The sequence below is a fragment of the Rutidosis leptorrhynchoides genome, chromosome 1 (genome assembly GCF_046630445.1).
Source record: "Rutidosis leptorrhynchoides isolate AG116_Rl617_1_P2 chromosome 1, CSIRO_AGI_Rlap_v1, whole genome shotgun sequence".
In the NCBI taxonomy this organism is placed as follows: domain Eukaryota; kingdom Viridiplantae; phylum Streptophyta; class Magnoliopsida; order Asterales; family Asteraceae; genus Rutidosis; species Rutidosis leptorrhynchoides.
Window position 1 is genome coordinate 24,438,776 of NC_092333.1, and position 12,810 is coordinate 24,451,585.

Here is a 12,810-nt window from a genome sequence, read left to right on the forward strand (position 1 = left end):
TAACATAATACTAATTTTTAATACTAATTATCCTAATAATAAAAATTTTAAAATAATAACTTGTTATTTATAATAATGTTCTTAATGATATTATTATAACATTATTAATAATTTACTTTATTGATACATAATAATATTAATAATAATACTATTAATAATTATCTTTATAATATTAATATTGATTTCTTAATATATATTTATATGTATCTGCATTAACATTTATACACTATATATATATATATATATATATATAATCATTGTAATAACAACTTAATTACTTTGTATATTTCTTTTCATTTCCAATTCAAATGATTAAATTGTATTTTATTAATTCCCATTATCACATACACTTTTTATTTATAATTATATGTATACATATTTATTAACAATAATTTGTTCGTGAATCGTCGGTAATGGTCGGAGGTTAAAATAAATACATGTACAAAGTTCAAAATTTTTAAGACTCAACATTACAGACTTTGCTTATCGTGTCGAGTTCATATAAAGATTTAGTTTAAATTTGGTCGAAAATTTCTGGGTCGTCACAGTACCTACCCGTTAAAGAAATTTCGTCCCGAAATTTGAGTGAGGTGGTCATGGCTAACAATAAAAATGTTTTCATGACGAATATGAGTTGATAAATAGAGTTTTATCACCATTGAATAATTTGGATAAAACGATTCGATTACTCGAAGCGTATGAGTGAAACTATCAGAAAAGATTGAGATAAGGTAATAGATATTCGTCTTTACTTTTGACGTAGTCAGGGTTGAATTTCGGAATTTAAGGGATTTAAAAGAAAATCTTGGAAATCTATAAGATCTGATTCTTCGAGATTTAAGGAAATTAGGGTCTCTTTAATTAAATGCGATGATCTGTCCCGATTACTACATCTGATATTTCCATTATAAATTTACCTTTTCCGTTTCAATAGTTTTCACTACTTCTATACTCAATTCCTAAATTCAAAAGATTGTGAAAATGCTTAATCCAGTTCTGATTCTTGTTCTTATCCTCACTATTGCAACAATCAATCTCCTTTTCCATTTACCACCGGAGGAATCTGTTTTCTTTTACTTCGCCCTTGGGGTTATAATGGTTTTAATTATCCCGTGTCTTTATGTTGCGATAAACATTGATATACACGGTTTGTAATTTTATGTGTTGTTATCGAGCTTTATATTCCCCCTTATATTTTGAAGTTTCATACTTTTGTTTTTTTCTTTTCGACTTTAAGTCAAGCGAATAATGGTCCAGAATTCGTAGATATAGAGTTTCGAATGATTATAATGTTCTAAGCAGGAAGGAATGTGATAGCACGATTTGATTTTCAAATTTATCAACATCACGGAAGATAGAACCATCAAGAATACATTTTCTTGATATGTTCAGAAGTTAAATAGAATGAAAGAGTTATGTAACATGGCACATGATGACGTTATAGTCTGTGAATCATCATGTTTCATTAGAAACTCAGCATGACTTACTGTAATATAATCACGTTGATCAAGTGTCATTATATTATACTAATTCATGCATCAATTTCTTTACATTTCTCCAGAATTCATTCATAAATTAAACTTAGATTTTACAGAAGTTTCCAATATAATGAAACACAGGATGTACGAAGAGGTATATAATCTCGGACGAGAATATTTAAGAAAATATCCTCAGAAATATCGAAGATATTTATGATGATATTTTAGAATTTCCAAGTTCGAAGGTTGATGAAGAAAAATTTTCCGCAAGATTTTAACATGACTTCGGAGCAAGATATTCTCTAAAGATTTCAACGGATCCAGAATTACCTGGATTCTTTGAATATAGGGTATGGTCCTTGTATTTGTCCTTGGTCTCCTTCGTGGTTAGCTCAATTCGTTTTCCAGTTCCAACTTTTCTGAGCTTTTCCAACATACTATTCTTTATCATAAAACTTCCACCGATTAAGGTCGTTTACGGTTTTTGCTACTTCATCAGCATTTCGAGGACTAGTTCGCAGTTTGGGGTGTTTTTTAGAAACTTCACATTCAAGCATGTAAGTCCAGATGATAGAAGTTATATGTACACATATAATTGTTGGCATAGGCATGCTGCGAGATTTCAAAATACTGATTGCTAATTCTCGATGATTCGTATGGCAATTCTTGTTATAAGATGCAGATGAGTAAATGATGGGGTTTTGAAAAATATAATGATTTTTCAGAAAATCCTAGATCATTACAGTTGCTGATAAGTTTACTGCTAATGTGGTGGAATATAAGCGGTTCCCCGGTAACGATGGCGAAAAGGCAACGTATATATCAAGGTTATAATAAGGCTGGTCCGACTGTAAAGTCGAAGTTGACTTGCTGGAGCTGTGATAAAATTGGCTACTTTGGAAAGGGATTACAAAGTTATTTTCAGTATTAACAACGTCAAAGGAGTTAGCACAAATACATGTTAAATGTTTACTAAGGTCCTGAGTGTTTTCAGGTGCATAACTATATGCATCAATCTCTTCTTCCGTAGATGAAGTGCGGTTGGTTCATCCTCTCGATTGAGGTGTTTTCAAGAATCATGAAAGGTTTGAATGCAGATTGTAATCGTCAAGATACAAATGAGGTTTAAGACGAAATCAAGTGGCAAACTTGAAGAAATGTTTAGTTTCATATGTTATAATCAATATTTTAATTCATTTTAATTGTCCAATGTTATTAGTCCACAGTCGATAGTCCACAGTTAGCAATCCAATAATTCATATATAGTTTAATATATAATATTTGAATTAATTAATACGTATCGTGACCCGTGTATATGTCTCAGACTCGATCACAACTCAAAGTATATATATTATTTGAGGATCAACCTCAACCCTGTATAGAGAACTCGATCATTACTACATATAGAGTGTCTATGGTGATTCCAAATAATATATATAGATGTGTCGATATGATATGTCAAAACCTTGTATACGTGTCCCGATATTTAAAGTGCGTAAAATAAATAACAGAAATTAAATGACGATAAATAAAATTGCGATAATTAAATTGCGATAAATAAACTGCGATAAATAAAATGTAATCAGTTAGCTAGGAACAGTTAGCGTGGATTCTTAACAAAATTTCACAAAGTTAATTTGTCTGTTTCTAACAAATTTTATTTTTGTCATATGTTTTCTTCATTATGCCACTTGTTGGATTCTGATAGGTCAAAATCCAAATATGAAATTGAATGAAAATGGTTATTCTACGGTGAAAGGATTCGTACTTCTGTGGTTATAAGTAGGATAGTAATTGACTATTGAATCAGATTCGAAGAATGTAAGTGTAACATGTTAATGTGAAATCTAAATATTCCTCGGGTATTACCTACCCGTTAAAATATTTTCATCATTAACAGTTTGTACGAAAGAATTTTTAATTACAATCTTTATGAAAATATATATACATATATATTTTATTCAGATGTAATCATGGATATAATGAGTCAATATGATATTAAACTCATTTGATTTACCGTTAGAACAAGAATATATAATCTCTAAAACATTAGAGATTACATAATTGCCATGTCGAACGAAGATAAATGATGTAGAACGATTCGTAGAACGATGATTATACTCGAGGTACAGAATGAGATGTTGAGCCATAGATTGTTGAAACTTGGGTTGTTGGTGGTACTGGTGCCATTGGTGCTGAGGCTGGTGATGTTACTGGTGTTGGTGATACTGCTGGTGCTTGCAAATTGTATACCGTGCTCTCTAAAGTTAATACTCGAGTTCAGAGTTCTCTAACTTCTTCTACTAACCCTGGTTGATTATCAGTGTGAGGTAGAGGTCAAATATCTTCTCTAGTTCCGTTAATGGTAGCTTGAAGATGAAAAATTCTTGCAAATAGGGTATAAACGGTGTTGCGAACGGGTCAAGTACTCCAAGGTTAGGTGGTAGGTTCGATTCATGATATGGAGTACCTTCTTCCCTTCTCCATAGGATGAGTATGTCGCGAACCCACCCCCATTTTCTCCAGTAATCACGGTAGTTGATTGGTTGGTGTGCTCCTGTCACGCTGTCTTCGGAGTCAGAGGAACTTGGTCGATTCGTAGAGGCCATCTTACGCGATCTCAGGAAAGATTTTTAGTATGAAGAGTTTAGTGACAGCAATTGATAGTTGGATGGTATTCTCAATGCATAATTTGCATAGATATATATAGTACCAGGATCCCTTAAATTAAGGAGAAATTTACGAGAGATATCAGGCAAGTCTACAGTAACAGATACTGATAATGCTAAAAACGAACACATATTTCATAGCATTATCCCTCAAGAAAGACAAGATTTTAGTTGCAATTATTCTATTTACAAGTGATATTCGTTTAAATAATAAAAGGTGAAGACAAAAGGCAGATTCGACGATTTGAAGACGCAAACGACCAAAAAGCTAAAAAGTACAAAGTACAATCCAAGTGGTTCAATATATTGATGAGAAACGTCTAAAAATTACAAACGTACAAGCCGCAAAACGCAAAGTACAAGATATTAAATTATACAAAAAGGCGTTCGAAAATCCGGAACCGAGACATGAACCAACTTTCAACGATCGACGCAACGGAGCTGAAAGTACAAGTCAACTATGCACAAGAATATAATATAATATTTAAATAATTCATAATAAGAATAATAATAAATAATAAAAGTTGTTAATTGAACATAGTTAAGGGTCATAAGTGAAAATTTCAAATCAACATTTGCCTATAAAATGAGACTACGGAGAATGAAGAAAGACACACCTTTTTCTCTTTTCTTTTCTCTGTAAACATAATATATATAATTTTAATTTAAGTTTAATTATAATTGGGTTATTGTAAGAAATGTTTTACGGGTTTTAAGTTGGAATTCTGTCCGTGTAACGCTACGCGATAAATAATCACTGTAAGCTATGTTTTTCCTTTTTAAATTAATGTCTCGTAACTAAATTATTATTATGCTTATTTGAGCCGAAGTAATCACGATGTTGGACTAAATATTAAAGATTGGGTTATTGGATTTTGTACCATAATTAGGGTATGGACAAAAGACCGACACTTGTGGACATTGGACCATGGACCGTTAATAGATGGGGGGTATTGTCTAATCGAATGACAACTCTTTAGAGTCTGTCGAACCTATCTTCAAATTAGTTAATCTAATAATTATTAAATGATTATGCATGTCCTATTTAGTGACGTTTATACGACATCTTTTACAATCATTTAATTAATCAATTGGGTTGGGTAATTTATTATTCATTCTGGCCAAGTGGGTAAATTAATAATCATGGACTAATTAAAACAAGGGTGGATTACATACAAGGGTAATTGGTGTAATTGTTAACAAAGTATTAAGATCTTGGATTACACAGTCGATAACCTGGTGTAATTATTAACAAAGTATTAAGACCTTGTTACAGTTCGAATCCCCAATTAGTTCGAATATTTGACTTCGGGTATAAGGTTAATTTGACGATCATTTTATAATTATGACCGATGAACTATTATGGGCAAAAACTAGATAGGTATCAAATAAATCCAGGACAAAGGACAATTAACCCAGCATAATAAATTAAAATCAAAACATCAAACATCATGATTACGGAAGTTTAAATAAGCATAATTCTTTTATTGTATTTCTCATCGTACTTTCATTTACTCGCAATTTTTATTTATTGTCATTTTAATATTGTTATTTATTTTACGCACTTTAATTATCGTCATTTATCTGTACGCTTAAAATATAAAATCGACAAACCGGTCATTAAACGGTAAATCCCCCCAAAGTTACCTATAATTACTATATCTAGTTTAACTACTTAATTAACTAATTTGACCTAGTAAGACACCCAATAATAGTGTCCACGGATCGACCTCCCGGACTTTACCTTAGCTATATTATTACACGATAGGTATACTTGCCTTTTGTGTTTTAGTTTAATTTAGGTGATTTCCTGTAGTAAATAAATATAAAACTGATAGCCGTTTCATACACACCCTCTAGAACACATCAAGTTTTTGGCGCCGCTGCCAGGGACACTTTTTGTGTCTTCACGGGGTATTTAAGTTTTTTTTTTTTAGTTTTTGATTGATTAAAGATATATTAATTTAAATATAATAATTTAATAAATTTAATAATATAATAATATAATAATATAATAATATTGAAATAAAATATAATAATATAATAATATTGAAATAAAATATAATAATAATTTTGAATCAAATTTGAATCGTAAAGTTTTAAAAAGTCGTATTTATTAAACACTTTAGGGGTATATTATGTAACTTATAATTAATAATTTCTATCATGTCGCTTTTATGTGAATAGTAAATTAATTAATTTCGTTTCATTTACTATTCATGAATAGTAAATGAGTTAAAAAAAGTTTTTTAAAAAAAATAATAAAAAAATTATTAATTTCGTAAAAAAAAAGAAAAAAAAATTTTTTTAAAAAAAAAAATTTTAAAATCCTTAAAAAGAAATATTAAAATCGTTAAAAAAAATAAAAAAAAATATATAAAAATAATTATTTTTTAAAAAAAAATTAAAATATATATATATATATATATATATATATATATATATATATATATATATATATATATATATATATATATATATATATATATATATATATATATATATATATATTTTTAAGATTTTGTCTATAAAATTAAAAAAATATATATATTTATTTTAAGTTTTATTACCTTTTTATTTTTAGACTTTGCCGTAAAATCCCTTAAGTGCTTTTTCTTTAGACTAAGATTTAGGTGGCTTAAAATTTTGCGATGCCGTGTTAAAATTTTAGTATCATTTTAAGTAATTTCCGTTTTTCGTTTAGAATCCCTTTTAAGTTTCGACGCGCTACTTTCTTATTTTTATTTTTCGACCTTTTATTTTTTCGACGTTTTTCGACGCAATCTTTTTCTTTCTTATTTCTCGACGCTCTAGTTTTTAGGACATAGAATTTTCTATTTCTTCTCTAAAATTTCAAACGAAAAATTATTTTAAGCGATTAAATTGATAGACATCCAAATTTTCTGGTTCGTAGTAATAGTTGGATTTGTTAGTGGCGAGTTGTGGGCTTCCGATTTAAAGGGTCCTGGCTACCTGCTGCATCTATTGGCTATTCGAAACATGGGCAAAATCAGAAAAGTCTATTAATTTGATAACTTATATAATTTTTATTTTTATAACTAATAGGATATTCAGTGAATGCACCGAGCAAAACGTTCACCACCTTTCATACGTTCACCACCTGTAACTCGATCAAGGCATCTAGCCAATATTGTTGCCGTTGATTTTTCTTTAGAATCATCATCTAGTCGAACAAGTTCTCCAACTCAAATTTTCGATAATCCATTTTTTGAACCCGACTTCACAACTGAGAATCCGGAGGATATTCAAGGACAATTCCAAGATCCTGAACCACTAATCATTCCTCCTGAACCACAAATAGTTAAATCAGAATCTTCTAGTGATTCAGATTCAACAAATTCAATTATGGAAGTAACGGAACCTCAAAGTATGGAAGACCGAATGAGAGCCACACGCACGGGCCAAGGTCACGCCATTAATCAGCCAGATGTTAGAGCATCAGATTTTAAAATCAAAGGACAAATCCTACACATGATCACCAATCAGTGCCAATTTGGTGGTACAACAAAAGAAGATCCAAACGAACATCTTCGAACTTTTAATAGGATTTGTAATCTATTTAAAATTCGAGAAGTTGAGGATGAAACTATTTATCTTATGTTGTTCCCATGGACTTTAAAAGGAGAAGCCAAAGATTGGTTAGAATCGTTACCTGAAGGAACGATTGACTCATGGGATATTTTAGTTGAGAAATTTCTTCAAAGATTCTTTCTATCATCTAAAGCCGTGAGACTTCAAGGAGAAATTGCCACGTTCGTGCAACAGTCAAATGAAACGTTATATGAAGCATGGACAAGATTCGGAAGGATGTTGAGAAGATGTCCTCAACACGGTTTAGATACTTTTCAAATAGTGTAAATTTTCTATAAAGGCGTCGACATCGCTACACGAAAAGACATCGACACAGCAGCTGGTGGTTCCATTATGAAGAAAACCGCAACCGAAGCTCACAAGATCATTGATAACACAGCATCCCACTCTCATGAGTAGCATCAGGAAAAAGATATTTTTCATTCATCTAAAGCGGCTAGAGCCGATTCTAGCCATAACTTTGATTCTGTTTCTGCAAAAATAGATGCTTTCGAGAGACGAATGGAAAAGATGACTAAAGATATTCAGGCAATACAAATGAGTTGTGAGCAATGCGGTGGACCACACTTAACGAAAGATTGTAATGTTGAGCAAACGATGGAACAACGAGAGAATGTTTCCTACATAAACCAAATGCCGGGAAATAATTATCAAAATAATTATCAACCGCCAAGGCTAAACTTTAATCGAAATCAAAACATTCTTTACAATCCAAATAGACCCAATAATAACTCATACAACCAACAAGGTTCGAATAACCAACCAACTCAAAACAACACTTTCAATCAACAAAGACCTGGCTTGTATAAACCACCACAATAAATCGAAGAGAAAAAGTCAAATCTGGAAGAAGTGGTATTTAAGCTAGTTGAATCTCAAACACAATTTATTGAAACTCGAACCCAAACGAATGAGAGGTTTGATCAGTCATTTAGAACTCAACAAGCTTCCATTTTGAATCTAGAAAAACAAGTAGATACTCTTGTTAGATTGATGAGTGAAAGGGAACAAGGAAAGCTACCGAGTAATAATGAAGTAAATTCTCGGAATGAAAATGTTAACATGGTATCAACAAATTCTGAAAAACCAACACCAGAAGATGGGAAAGTTTTAGATGTGAGTAACAATGAAGAAGTTACAACACCACCACCACCCGAGTATGTAAAGTCAGTGGTGGCACCATACAAAACACTCATCCCGTTTCCAAGAAAAGGAGTTGAGTATGAGCAAGTGATAGGTAATAAAGTTTGTGATACCTTTGGAAAAAAGAAGAAGAAGAAGAATAAGAAAGTGCAAGAAATAAAAACCGTTGAAGTAAACCCGGTGAAGACAGTTTCACCAAAACCTCCACCTAGGGTAGGTGATCCGGGTGAATTTATTGTTCCTTGTCTACTAAGTGACTGTGTCATGTATGATGCACTAGCAGATTTAGGTGCAAGTGTGAGTGTTATGCCTCTTTCATTATATAAGAAATTAGGAGTAGGTGAGTTAAGTCCAACAGATATGAGTGTTCGACTCCTTGATCAAACCATTAAGCACCCAGTTGGAATTGCTGACAACCTACCCATTCAAGTAGGTAAATTAACCTTTCTAGTCGAATTCATTGTCATTGACAAAGAAGAGGACCAAAACATTCCTCTAATTTTAGGTCGACCATTCTTAGCGTCCACCGGGGCGTTATTTGATGTAAGAAAGGGTAGAATGACACTTAGTAATGATGAGAAATCGATCACCTTTATGATTCGAAAGTCTAAATCTCCACCAACCAAAACCGTTGAACCAGCAAAAATGATTGGTAAGAACCATGTTGTTTTACAAACTCCAATGGTAGTGCTCAACAATAATAAAACGCCTAAGTGTGGGGAAAATGAAGTAACACCTAATGATGACCTGATAACAAAGAACCCCGTTGTTGATACGAAATTAAATGATCCCGTTATTAATAGTTCAATGAAGAAACTTATTAAACGAATCCGCGATGCTAGAACCAAGGGGAACTTTAAGTTATGTAACCGGTTAGTATCCAATCTGTCGCCTAAAGAAAAGGCGAAATTAGTTGAATTTGTGGATATTACACAAGAATCCGACCAATGGCTTAAAGCAAAAGTCACAGATATGCAAGTTGATTATGGTCCAAGAAAAATTGAAGATGAAGTTAATCACAATTTTGACACCACAGCTACCTAAGTGTGGGGAGATTCAAAATGTTCTAAAAAGAAAATGCTTTCTAGAGTTAGTTGTTCTGTTCTCGTGTAGTTCCGAGAATGGAATCCGATTGGTCTTTTCCACTAGCAGACACTAAAGAATTAGTTTTCTCCCCCCATTCTGAATTTTTTTTTTGTTTTGTAGGTTTTATATGAAATTAATATGCTTTTTAAATTTAAGTTTTGTGTGATTTTAAAAACAAAAATTTACTTTATTTAATTAAGTTTTAAAAAAATGATTTCTAAAATTCGTCATGAGTTAAACACTAGGTCATTGAACCGAAATTGCTTTACCCGAGGGCGGGACGACAAATTTTGATATCATTATTTTTAATTTTATTGATTTAAAGTATGCCAAAAAAAAATATTAGATTTTATAAATTTTTGAAAGTGGGGTAATATACCAAACTTCAAAAATATGTATATATGTTTGTAGTTTATCTTATGTACAAAACAGGGTAAAACAACGCACTTTCAAAGACTGTCATTAAGTTCAGCAAAAGCTACTAATTTTGACGACAAGACGCAAAATATCAAATGTGAAATAACAACAATATGTTTGCAAACTCGGTAATTTTAATCATTTTTCTACACTAATCACCCTCATGAATTTAAATTTTTACTGATTTCTTACAAATGAGGGCATTGCAAGATCTCAAGTGTGGGGAAGGGTTATAAATTCTCTCGGGTTTACACTTGGTTTAATTGCCAAATTTTGTGAAAATTTGAAAAATTTTCAACTAAATGAATTCGAAATCATGTTTATACATATTTATGAACGATAAAACTAGGTGATACTACCGAAATTATTGTTACCTTGGAAAGGACATAAATTGATAAACAACCCAAAACGCTTGAATTCATTTAAAATGGAATAGAGGAGAATAAAAAGGCAAAGAAAGATATAAATAAAAGCTGAGTGTGGGAAGAATTCACCAAGTTCTTTAAAACATATATCACATATCTGTACAAGCTTATTGCAGGTACTTTTGTTTTGGACTAAACTAATCAGTTTTACCCGATTTATTGTAATATTTTTGAAAGAAAGATGGATCTACACGATGAATCAATTCCATCATTATAAGGAAGTAAAGTCTTCCGAAAAAGACACGCGCTTCTTGATTTAGGTCAAGAAGTTGTCGTCCAGACCAGCTGTAGGTTGACGAAAAATCTAGAAAATTCATCTCTAAAATCAGCAGGAAATCCACGGACCTCAGCATCAAATAGGGTCGCCATGTGGTCAGACTTATCCTAACCATGAGAGGATCTGTCTCGTAAAATGGGGAGGGCGCCGTGCAAATTAGCTTGATAAGACTAATGAATCAGACCCCAGTAAGGATAATCTCCTTAAAGATTAAAAATCAGCTTTTAAGCCTGATATTACTCAATCCTTGAGATTGACTTTAAAGATTGAGAATTATAAACTCATGAAATTCGATGATATCTAAACTCGAACTTGAACGAGAAAATATTTTGATCAAATTACAAACCGATTTGTTTTCTGAAAACCTATTTTCAATGCGTTCATTACCATTGAACGTAAAATCCTGAGAATTCATCAGAATTCATTAGGTCACCTGAACCAAATCGGGTGTTAACCGTAAGAACGGTGGTTTCATAGCATGGTCAAAGACAGGACGTTGTGCCAGACCAGAAAAATTATAGGATGATCTTTACTATTGCTCCTACAAAGGATAGTAATAGCATCCGACATGTTTTAGACCATGAACAAATGCATGTCATTAGACATTACCTTAACAGTTTCTTGTTCATCGCTTTCCTTTACAACCGGACGGTAGTTTACCGAAAGGTAATATACGGGACAAGTAAACTGGACGTGTTGCTTTCCTAATACAAGGTTAGCAAGTGGGTGACACAAAACCGTAAAATTTTGAGCTAAAATTTTAAAATTCGAAACCCACAAAACCCACAATAACATTTTGCAACACCGGTGAAGGGTTATTCCGGAAAACTTATCTAGGATAAAAACTAGATTGAATTTTCAAAAGATCAAATATTTTCATAAAGATCCAATTTCCTAACGGATCTAAATTTTTATAGTCATGTGAGACTGTAAACCACATCGTTACTATCATTGTTCATAACTGCCATATTGAAATCACTGATGTACAAAGTGTGAAGAATAAAGAAGTGATTCAAGTATGTTTTTATTTCAAGACTATATTGCTTGAGGACAAGCAACGCTCAAGTGTGAGAATATTGATAATGCTAAAAACAAACACATATTTCATAGCATTATCCCTCAAGAAAGACAAGATTTTAGTTGCAATTGTTCTATTTACAAGTGATATTCGATTAAATAATAAAAGGTGAAGACAAAAGGCAGATTCGACGATTTGAAGACGCAAACGACCAAAAAGCTAAAAAGTACAAAGTACAATTCAAGTGGTTCAATATATTGATGAGAAACGTCTAAAAATTACAAACGTACAAGCCACAAAACACAAATTACAAGAAATTAAATTATACGAAAAGGCGTTCGAAAATCCGGAACCGAGACATCAACCAACTTTCAATGCTCGACGCAACGGAGCTGAAAGTACAAGTCAACTATGCACAAGAATATAATATAATATTTAAATAATTCATAATAAGAATAATAATAAATAATAAAAAGTTGTTAATTGAGCATAGTTAAGGGGTCATAAGTGAAATTTTCAAATCAACATTTGCCTATAAAACGATACTACAGAGAATGAAGAAAGACACACCTTTTTCTCTTTTCTTTTCTCTGTAAACATAATATATATAATTATAATTTTAATTTTAATTTAAGTTTAATAATAATTGGGTTATTGTAAGAAATGTTTTACGGGTTTTAAGTCG

General features: G+C 31.7%; 1 non-coding gene across 1 annotated transcript; it reads right to left on the reverse strand.

Annotated features, from left to right (window-relative positions):
- Positions 1 to 7,897: 7,897 nt before the first annotated feature.
- LOC139887138 (small nucleolar RNA R71) lies at positions 7,898 to 8,004 on the reverse strand. The gene has a single exon (XR_011772981.1). It is a non-coding gene; the product is annotated as a small nucleolar RNA R71 (small nucleolar RNA).
- Between the last annotated feature and the right edge of the window lie 4,806 nt (positions 8,005 to 12,810).